Genomic DNA, 11,115 nt, shown 5'->3' with positions numbered 1-11,115 from the left:
TACAACTCATGGTGGTAATAGGCTGGAATGAATCTTTTTTTCATGATAGCCTTCATTTGGGCCCAAGTTGACACTGGTCGTTCACCATTTCTTTTCTGGCTTATAGTGAGCTGATCCCACCAAATGATGGCATAATCAGAAAACTCTATAGCAGCAAGCTTTTACCTTCTGAGTAGTTGTGACATTCGAACATAAGTTTGATTTCCTTCTCCCACTCCAAGTACGCCTCGGGATCAGTTCTTCCTTGGAGTTGTGGAATCACCATCTTAATGTTTTTAAGGTCGTCATTGACTCGGTCTCACTCCCTCGGCCCTCAGTTCTTTTGGTCTCACCGCCTCTCACTTCGATTGGAGGCTTGATCACTCTCTAATTTACTAAGCTCATAGAGATCATCTTGATTTTGCCAAGGTCGGACTCGCTCCCTCATTGGATTTGGAGGAGTTCGTTCACGTTGGGTTCTTTCCTCAAGTTTGTCCAATTGCTCTTGCATCAGCTCTAGTCGACATTGTAGCAACTAGTCCATTTCTCGAATGAGAGCTTGGTATGCTAAATCGGGCACACCACCACCAGTAATGTTCCTCACGGGGCGCAAACCACCACCATCGGCAACATTTGACACACCACCACCGGCGGTGTTCCTTTCAGGACTACGTGACATAATGTTTATCCTCACCACAATTCTCACTAATTCCCTCAAAAGAAAGAAAGTTGTGCACCCCACTTGTGTTTACACTCGTGCTTGGCTTTTATCACTTTGATATTCTCACCACTGTTGCCTTTTACCACTCTTGTTTGTTTCTCAAAGTTCTTTGGTGACTACCTTAGGCTTAACAACAAATCTTTGTGGAGTCGGCTTCAAATTTAAATTAAAGGTGGGATTTGATGTCGGGTAACGGGGTAGGTTTGAAAGAAAAAAATAAGGTTAATGGAAGTCTAGCTAAAAATGTTTTGGTAACAGAAAATTTAGAACTCGGGAAATAAACACTTTCAAGCTAGCTTTCTTTTTTTATTTACTTACAAATCCAAAACTTCCCTTTTGATATTTCGAAATTAGTATTTACAATATACTTGGTTTTTTTATCAAATTTTTTTAATTAAAATTTGTTTTAAAACTTTAACCCTGGGAGTGATGAACGATAGTACTTACTTAATTTTCACTATCTCTGGAACCAAATGATGCGATCTTGTACTCGTTAGTTGGTTCAAGTCACTTATGTTGTCAGTCGTAAAATTAAGTAGTAAGGGCTTAGTTTAACAAAGGGCTGATTTCGACAAAAGATAGGCTTAACAAAGAGGATTGCTTGGTTGATATGGTAGATGGATGAGTTAAGGATGAACTTAATAACTGAAGAACGAGCTACTATTAAAGAATATCGACCCAATTCTTATAATAGCTCTTAAGATGGAAATGGTTGATAATATAAACCGTGACCCACTATCTATTGGAGATAGGAACCAGACAGTATAGTTGAACACAACACTTGTAAAAGTGATAAGTTTACAAAGGAATCAGACTGACGCCACTAGACTATCTAGATAAGTCAATTTGAGTCACAAAATAACAATGAGAGTTGAACAACTCACAAATATATTAAAATTCATCAAATGATCAAAAGTCCTTTCTACATGTTTCAAGCCTAATATTTATAGGCTGTAAAGAACTTAGCCGAATAGGTAAAATACAATCAGATTAAATGGAGCTAAAAGTCTATTGATTTGTCTAATAAATTCATTGAAGACTTCTAGGTATGGAAGTTGCCATCAAGTTTGTCAATTGAAATTCCCAATAGTCAATTCAGTGGACTTAGAAGTTGAGCTGAATAAGCAAGGAGCTTGATTGGTCAAGAATAGTAATGAACACAAGTTAATGCCACCTTGGATCACTGAATGTGCATGTGTAACGCTTAGGTTTGTGCAAGTGTACACAATCGTTATCAAGTAATAAGTAAGTATCGGGTTATCGTCTCCACGGGGATTATTTTCTGCTAAGTCACTTAATTTGTAAAATTATATGAATAGTTTGGTAAATAAAAACACAATATAGTTCAGAAGTGGTGATTAAAATATAGTAAACTAAATGCAATGATCCCTAATGCAAATTATCTTAAGTATGCAACTATATGAATGAAGTAGATTTTAGTAAAATTCAACATAATTTGCAACAAATATAATATAAATAAACTAGGAAAATTACTTTAATTAAACATAATTTATTATCAACTTGCTTAATAACATTTGAAAAAACATTCAATGGCAATTCGATCTTTCATGAGTTTGGAAACAACATTAGGTCCTTTACTTAGTAAATACGCATTTTACTGATCCTTATTTACTAAGGGTTTCTTAGCATTCGTGTGGGGTAAGAGGGACGTGTTAGGTTTGAAACAATTTAATCACACAAATCTAAAAGCTATGCAGATAATAGAGTTTGGTTAGAGTTGTTATGCAACCTACAATTTAATCAAGTTAGGATCTAAATTGAGCATGCACACTGTAATTATGCGTCCATTAGCCATTGTCTGGTTAGGATCACTCAGCTAATTTAGGTGCATTTCAATCACGTATGAACAAAATCCAGACTTGATTTTAATTGAAAACATGATCGATTGAGGCACAACATTATAAGCATGAATCAAATAAATATTATTTAATCAAAGTAATCATCCTAGCTTAAATAAAATTAAGCTAACATTATTGTAAACAAGAACAAAGAATACATAGCAAACATCTTTATATTAAGTTAAAGAAAATAAAGATTAAACCCAATACAGAGTGGCTGTCACCCAAGACTCTGACTAACGAGACTCCTTCGTTCCTTTACTTTACTCCTTTGCTGATGGTACTCCAAGGTGGCCGACAAGGGTTCTTTAAGAGGCTTAATTGCTAAAATCTCTATGAAGAGATGATGCTAGGCGTGGGAATGGAAAAGACTAAGAGAAAAAGAGCGAATGATGCTTGAGGGATGATGAATGAAGAATGAGAGGGTCTTATAGGTGAGGAGAGAGGGATAGTTTGCTAAAAATAAGAGTTTTCATCTTTTAAAGCATCTTCCATGGGTGGCCGGCCATAATTTTTGTAAGTTGAGCTGATTTTTTCCTTGATTTTTTGTCAAATTGAGTGCCACAGCAACTCAGGACTAAGACTCGGTCAAGTGCAAATCTTCAGGTAAATCTCTAATTTTTTCAACTCTTCAAAGACCTTGTACAATTAAACCAAAAAGTGGTTTATGGACAGCCATGTGCAGCCGAATTTTGGGTTGACTTGGTCTCCAATTTGGACGGTTTTGTAATCTAGGAAAGCTATCAGACCTATCCAAAATAAATTAACAAGTTAGAGGACCAAATAATTAAATTTATTCAATTTAATTAATTAATTAAAACCCAAATTATTAATGAAATATTTTAAAATGAATTATTAAATATAATTTTATATTTTATTATTTAATTTAGTGATACGAACTCGTCTCGTGATGTTTTGAGTCGTATGTGTTGCCCAATCATGAATTGAGTAAGGATGGATTCGTTTCGGTTTTAAAATGAAACAAAATAGAGATAATGGCTTCAAACAAAGGTAATAAACAAAATAAAGAGGAAACAATAACAAATTAATTGGCTAAGACCGAAAATGAACCAACAATAACGAATTGTTGACCCGAATCTCAAAATGGTCTTTAGGTGTTTTTCGGTTAAAGGAAACAGGAAAGGAACCTTGACCCACTATCAACTATGATAGGAACCAAAGGTATATTGAACGCCACACCAAAGGTGATAAGTTCAGCAACAAAGAAAAGATGGACGCCACAAGCTATGCTTGATAAGTCAAATCAATTCCGAAAGAACAAAGAGAATTGGATAGCTCACAATTCAAATATTTCATCTATATTCAGCAAAAAGTTCTTCCCTCTATGGCTGATTACATCTATTTATAATGCTAGAACAAGGTAACCGAATGGTCAAAAACATCCACTTAATGTGCCATAAAAAAACTGATGTCTTTTCTTATTATTTGAACCAAATAACTCCTTCCATAAAATCACTTTAATTCAGCTGATTTGAATGTCTTTAATGGCTTAGAAAATGACTCTTGAATTGTCCTTGGCTAGTTGAATAGTCACCATCTCTTAACCTGCTCCTTAATGACATTCAAAGGCTTGATTAATTTCTCTTGAAAGCTCCAAAAACGGCTGGAAGTGCGGAGTTGCTGCTGAATTTTAAAGGGCATAAAATGCTCTTTAAAAACTCCTTTAATGATTTTTAAGCTCCCTTTATAACAGCCCTTTAATTGTAACTCAAAAGAACTTGAACACCACTTAATTAAATGTGTAACACCTTGAATTGTAACCACTATAAGCTAAAAGTCACCTTCAATAAACACATTAAAATGAGTTTATTAAACAAATGAAAACACTTATTAATCATAACAAACATTAAACTTACTTAAATAAATGAACTAAAACATATATGCAATAATTATTCCAAGAACTAGTTTAATTAAAGAAGCATACTTTAAAAAACTTAATTTATGCATCAATAAATAATCCTAGGAACTAGATCAATTAAGAACAACACTTATTAAATAAAGTTCAACGAAACACTTATTAATTAAAACTAAGATGAGTTGAATAAATGTCCAAGAACTCATTTATTAAACTAAGATGCTTAAATGCATGGTTTTGAAATGCAAATTTAACTAACATGAAAGTTACATAATTAAACTAACTTGACTTAATTTAATGATGCAAACTTAACTAACATGAAAGTTACATAATGCATGGCTTTATTAAATGCAGAACACATATTAATGATGTGCAAACTATGACATAATTAAAAACACAAACTAAAATAACTAAAAATTAATGAATCAAAGTCCTTATTTTCCAGCAGCCAAATTGACAAACTAAAATTAAAAACTTCATTTTACACTTGGGCCCCTCGAGTTTGGACCAATCTCGGTAGCATCGAGTTGTGTCGTAACATGATGCGACCGGGATTGCATCATTTAGTCATGTATGACCCACTTTATGTCTTAAAAAATACAATATATTCAAATTAATATAAAATAAGCCATTTATTGCATGGAAACTATATAATAAAGCATAAAATCACATTTTAATAATTTTTATGTCCTAATTTCATATTTTCATGTATTTCATTAATTTATTAAACAATTACTTAGTTTTAACAACGGATTTAAGTAAAAAGGTGATAAATTACATAGGAAAAATCCTATATATTTTTTCGTTTACACACCCCAAACTTAAATCATTGCTCGTCCCGAGTAATATTTATGCACAGCAAAAGATCTTGCTAAGGAAAAATTGCTAAATGTGTAAGCAGCATCAATCTTTGTCCCATAATCATGCATTAATAACTTCATGCTTATCGATCTTCTTTATTAACAAGTAATTCATATGCAAACATTTCCTTAAGATTTACTAAGCTTCAAAATATGCCAACACGAATCATAGTTTGCATGTATGTCACAGCCATAGATAACATTCTTCATTCAACATAATTTCCTATCAATCAAGCAAACAATCACAGGGCTTATTTATGATCTTCATATGTTGTACTTAGGACTTCCTCTCCACTAATGCAGGTGACATAATCATCAAATCAACAGGTCTTTTATAAGGTTGTAATGGGGCTCAGTTAAATCTAGGGATTTTAATAGATGGGACATTTCGGTTTAAAAATCTTAACCTTTAACTTTGCCTTAGTTTTCTTGTAATAGAACCTTTTTCTTTTAGTGAACCTTTGGAACACCTCCAAACTTATTTTGAACTCGAACTCATACATTTCCTTTATTTCGGAGACTGAGCGAACTTTTCTTTGCTTTTTTTTAAGCATGAGCACATACATCTTTATGAATATTTCCTCAAATGTTGATTCCCAAGATAGCTTTAGTTAAGATAGGTGTACAAATTTAGGATAGCTTTAAAAAGATGATAATTGGCCTATAATGTAGGCTCATTGCAAAAAAAAAAAAAGCAGGCCTTTAAGCTCAAAATTACAGTTTCAAGGGTCTAGTATCATAGGGTTGGCTTGAAAAGGCTTTAACGATCCAAAGAAATAGTGCCTATATCATTTAAGATTTTTATGTCCCTTAGGATTTCATCTCAAGAAAGTTACTAAGTCAATTCTAAAGATATAAACCTTCATGCATGTTTAATCTCAAAGTAACTAAGTTTTCATGGCAAAAATTACTAAGGCTAAGATCATACAAGAATTCCATTTGATACGATGTAGCCTAACGAAACAGACTATCTTCGTATGTTACGGATCTAGGAATGTTGTAAGCACGTTCCTACAACAAGAAAATAGCAACGAATTAAAGAAATAATCATGGTAAAATATGGGTAAAAAAAAAGAACGAAAATGGAAGGAAAATGATGTTGTTGGCGTTTAAAACAAAAAGAAATTCAATCGGTGAAGTCGAACGCTTCATGAAACGGCCAAGGCAGCAACTTGAGTGATCAACAATGGCAAAAGTAATCGTTGGAATAGAATAACGTTAAACTTGAAAGAACTTGCACAATCTACTGAGCAAACCCGAATCGAATCTGTTCAACGTCAAAAGGACTTGGACCCTCTAGATAGCGATCTAGGAACCCGAAGTATCAAGAAAATTTGACACAACAAACTAAGTCTGAAATGCCAAGGAAAGTTCAATGAAGAACCGAAATTGAGAGAAATTCTCAAACGTAATTGTTTTCATAAATCATCTAACCTGAATACATCATTTTAATATGTATTTATAAGTACAAAAGAGGGGTGTTGAATGGAAATTCGTGGCTGTAATCAAAAGGGTTTAAAATAAGAAGTTATAACTCCTTTTGGCGTCATTTTAATAGCAACCATACATTTAAATTTCAAATGACAACCTCTCTTGTTCTTATCCTTGTATATTCGGCTACACATGCACACACACACTCTTGTGCACAAGCGGTCATGTGCTCCTCACATGTTTGGATGCCACATGGGCTGCCACAAATGCATAGGACACTTGCCCTTACATAGGACACGTTTCATTTATACGGACTCGTCACCGGAGTTGAGTGGTGGAGCCGAGTTTGAGCTAGCTAGAAATGTCTTGAAATGAAATGAGTGAAACAATCTTTCGAACTATTTCGAAATGAGATGAGCTGCATGCACATATTTGAGCTTCAACCGCTAGAAATGAGGTCTTAAGTCATTGTCTATTATTGTTTGAGCTTCAACCGAGCTAGAAATGAGATCTTAAGCTACTGTCCATTACGTTTCCTTATGGTAAACAAAACAAACATGCATTAAAGTAATGCAAACTTATTGAAAACTTATTAACAAGCTGTAAACATAATGCAAACACACTTATATACTCAATGGAACTAATGCAAATGTTACACTTCAGTATGTAACACACTAATACAAGCTGTAAACACTTGCAATCTTATTCATTAAAACACAAATAACATCAATCAATACCAAAACATACTTAAATACACACATAATACATAGTAGAACCTAAATACGTCACATATCAGCATGCAACATGTTATAAAGCCTATGTTCTAAGGCATGAACATGATCGAATAAATCTGGAATCGTAGCACAAGTAAGGAACAAGGCTTCCCTGAATTTCTTTGCCTTAGATCGAGTAATAGGTCCTAATGGTAAGACCTCCGGATCAGTTTGCTTTGTTGGTGTGAGCGTGCGCTCATCATCCCCCCTTCTGGAAAAGGATTTGTCCTCAAATCTGTAGAATCATCATAAGGGGTTAAATCAGATACATTAAATGTGGCACTCACATTGTATTCTCCCGGCAAGTCTAACTTGTAGGCGTTGTCATTCACTTTCTCCAACACCTGAAAAGGACCATCACCACGCTAATGCTTGGACCGCCTGGTGGAAATCATTCCTTTCGGAAATGAACCCAAACCCAATCTCCCACATCGAAGTTGAATTGCTTTCTGCCCTTGTTTGCTTACTTTGTATACTGTTGAGTCCTTCGTTCGAGGTTCTCCTTAACCTGTTGATGCAATTTCTTCACGTATTCTACTTTTGCTTTACCGTCCCTATTCATCACCTGTTCCTGCGGCAAAGGCAACATATCTAGAGGCGTAATAGGATTAAAGCCATAAACAACCTCAAAAGGTGACATCTTAGTAGCAGAATGTACAGCATGGTTATAAGCGAATTCAACGTGTGGCAAATAATCTTCCCAAGTTTTGATGTTCTTTTTAATGATGGATCGAAGTAAAGTAGATAAAACTCTGTTAACAACCTCAGTTTGCCCATCAGTCTGGGGATGACAAGTAGTAGAAAACATAAGTTTCGTACCTAGTTTGCTCCAAAGAGTCCTCCAGAAATGACTCAAAAACTTCACATCCCTGTCAGAAACAATCGACCTAGGAATACCATGTAATCGTACAACATCTTTAAAGAACAAGTTAGCCACATTAACAGCATCATCAGTCTAATTAGCCACATTAACAGCATCATCAGTCTAATGGCATGAAATGAAATGTGCCATCTTCGAGAATCTATCAACCACAACAAATATACTATCCCGACCTGTTCTAGTTCGAGGTAATCCCAAAATAAAGTCCATTGAAATATCAGTCCAAGGGGATTCAGGAATAGGTAAAGGTAAGTACATACCATGTGGTGAAACCTTCGATTTTGCTTTCTTACATGTCACACAACGTTCACAGTAGCGTTCAACGTCCCGGCGCATCTTAGGCCAGAAAAGATGCTCTTTTAAGGTGTGTAACGTTTTAGTGACCCCAAAATGACCCATCAATCCACCTTCATGTGCTTCACGGATCAGTATATCACGCATTGAACCCTGTAGAATGCATATCCTGTTTTCTTTGAAAAGATATCCATCATGCCTGCAGAATTTTCCATCAGCACCTTTCTCACAAGCATTATACTTATCGCAAAAATCATGATCATCAGAGTATAACTCTCGAATATATGCAAATCCAATCAAATGTGAATCAAGATAACTCAATAGTACATATCTGCGTGATAATGCATCAGCAACGACATTATCTTTCCCTTTTTTGTATCGAATGACATAAGGAAAAGATTCTAAGAATTCAACCCATTTAGCATGTCGTTTGTTCAATTTATGTTGACCTATGATATATCGTAAAGCCTCGTGATCAGTGTGGATCACAAACTCCTTAGGCAACAAGTAATGCTGCCATGTCTCCAATGCCCGAATCAGTGCATACATCTCTTTATCATAAACCGGATAATTCAATGTTGCTCCACTCAGTTTCTCGCTAAAATATGCAACGGGCCTCTTTTCCTGTATTAAAACTGCGCCTATACCAACTCCAAAAGCATCACATTCAATTTCAAAAGTTTTATCAAAGTCAGGTAAGGCTAACACTGGTGCTTTTGTCAAACAATCCTTAATTTTTAGAAAGGCATCTTCTTGTTCTTTACCCCACAAGAAGCTGGAATTCTTTTAATAATTCGGTTAAAGGTACAGTAATAGAACTGAAGTTAGGAACAAACCGTCGATAAAAACTAGCTAAACCATGAAATGATCTAACCTGAGTAATCGATGTCGGTCGTGGCCATTCCTGAATTGCCTTTATTTTCTCATGATCAACTTCAACACCACATGCATCGACAATATAACCAAGAAATGTAAGTGCACAAGACAAAACACACATTTCTCTACATTACCATACAATCTTTCTTCTCTCAAAGTCTGCAATACAGCTCTCAGATGTTCTACGTGATCCCGCAAAGTCTTGCTATAAACTAAAATGTCAGCTCTCAATCCCATGTCTCATTATCTGGTGCCCTAGAACAACTCCTTCTCGTACCATAAAATGGCACTTTTCCCAGTTGAGTACGAGATTTGTTTCTTCGCATCGCCTTAGTACCTTAGTTAGATTGGCTAAGCAATCATTGTGAGTATCTCCGAATACTGAAAAATCGTCTATAAAAACTTCCAAATATTTCTCAACCATGTTACTAAAAATAGACATCATACATCTTTGAAATGTAGCAGGTGCATTACATAAACTCAATGGCATGTGTCTAAATGCAAACGTACTGTACGGGAAGGTGAATGTCATTTTGTGTTGATCTTCTGTTGCTATTGTTGTTAGAGTATGCCCAAAATATCAATCATGAGATAACATACTTGATTTATCATGTTTATTAATATAAGATGTTACCATTATTATTTCAGTTTCTTTTCAGGGTGTATAAATAAATTGTTTTATAATAATGTCCTGAGAATAATATGATTATTCTTAAAAGGTTCTTAGTCAAGTATTATTGTTGGCTAGGACAACAATAATGCATTAAGACTAACATGTAGTTGATTGATGATAAAGAGTTGTCATTGATATGGAGTGACAAAATCAATGAATGAATATGTATGTTAGAGAACAACATATTGGACTGACTCGTTATGAGTATGTTTCTTGGATTATTATGTAATTGTCACAACATTACTCATAGTGATTAATATGTATATGATCCTCAGACTTGAGATCATCATTATCCCAACATCGTGAGTTGTATATTTTGATACAGTCAAACGTACACCGTAATTGGTTTTTCTATAAAGGCTGATGTTAGATATACCACGATCTATGTAGAGGGATATGGTTGATCGATATAGGATAAGTCCCTCCTACATAATGGGAGTAATATCTTAGGCCACTTGATTGAGTGAGACTAGAAATGCATGGCCATGCTCAAATAAGCTGATATGAGATGTCATACTTATTTGTATATCATAGTCTACTCAAGATATCAAGGAACATGGGATGGACTATGCAAGTGTGACAATTCCATGACTTGTGTCCAACCTAAAGATAACGAACTTAAGGATTAATGCATGAAAGGTTAATCGCAAAAAGGTTATGTCGAATCATGATTTCTTGTAACTTAGGTAGTAATGATGCATTGCTAGATGCCACTCATTGTTTGTAACATTAGAATCGTTCTAGTATTACTGCTAACGTTACAAGAACCTACAGGGTCACACCTTATGGTTGAAATGAACGGAATAAAACATAGTTGGTATTGTGTTTGGTTGTCATATGAATTAAATTAATTGTAGAATTAATTTAATTGGGTAATCAAATAGTGAACATAT

Source organism: Gossypium raimondii, chromosome 1 (genome assembly GCF_025698545.1).
Source record: "Gossypium raimondii isolate GPD5lz chromosome 1, ASM2569854v1, whole genome shotgun sequence".
Classification (NCBI taxonomy): Eukaryota; Viridiplantae; Streptophyta; class Magnoliopsida; order Malvales; family Malvaceae; genus Gossypium; species Gossypium raimondii.
Note: the sequence above shows the minus strand (reverse complement) of the source record.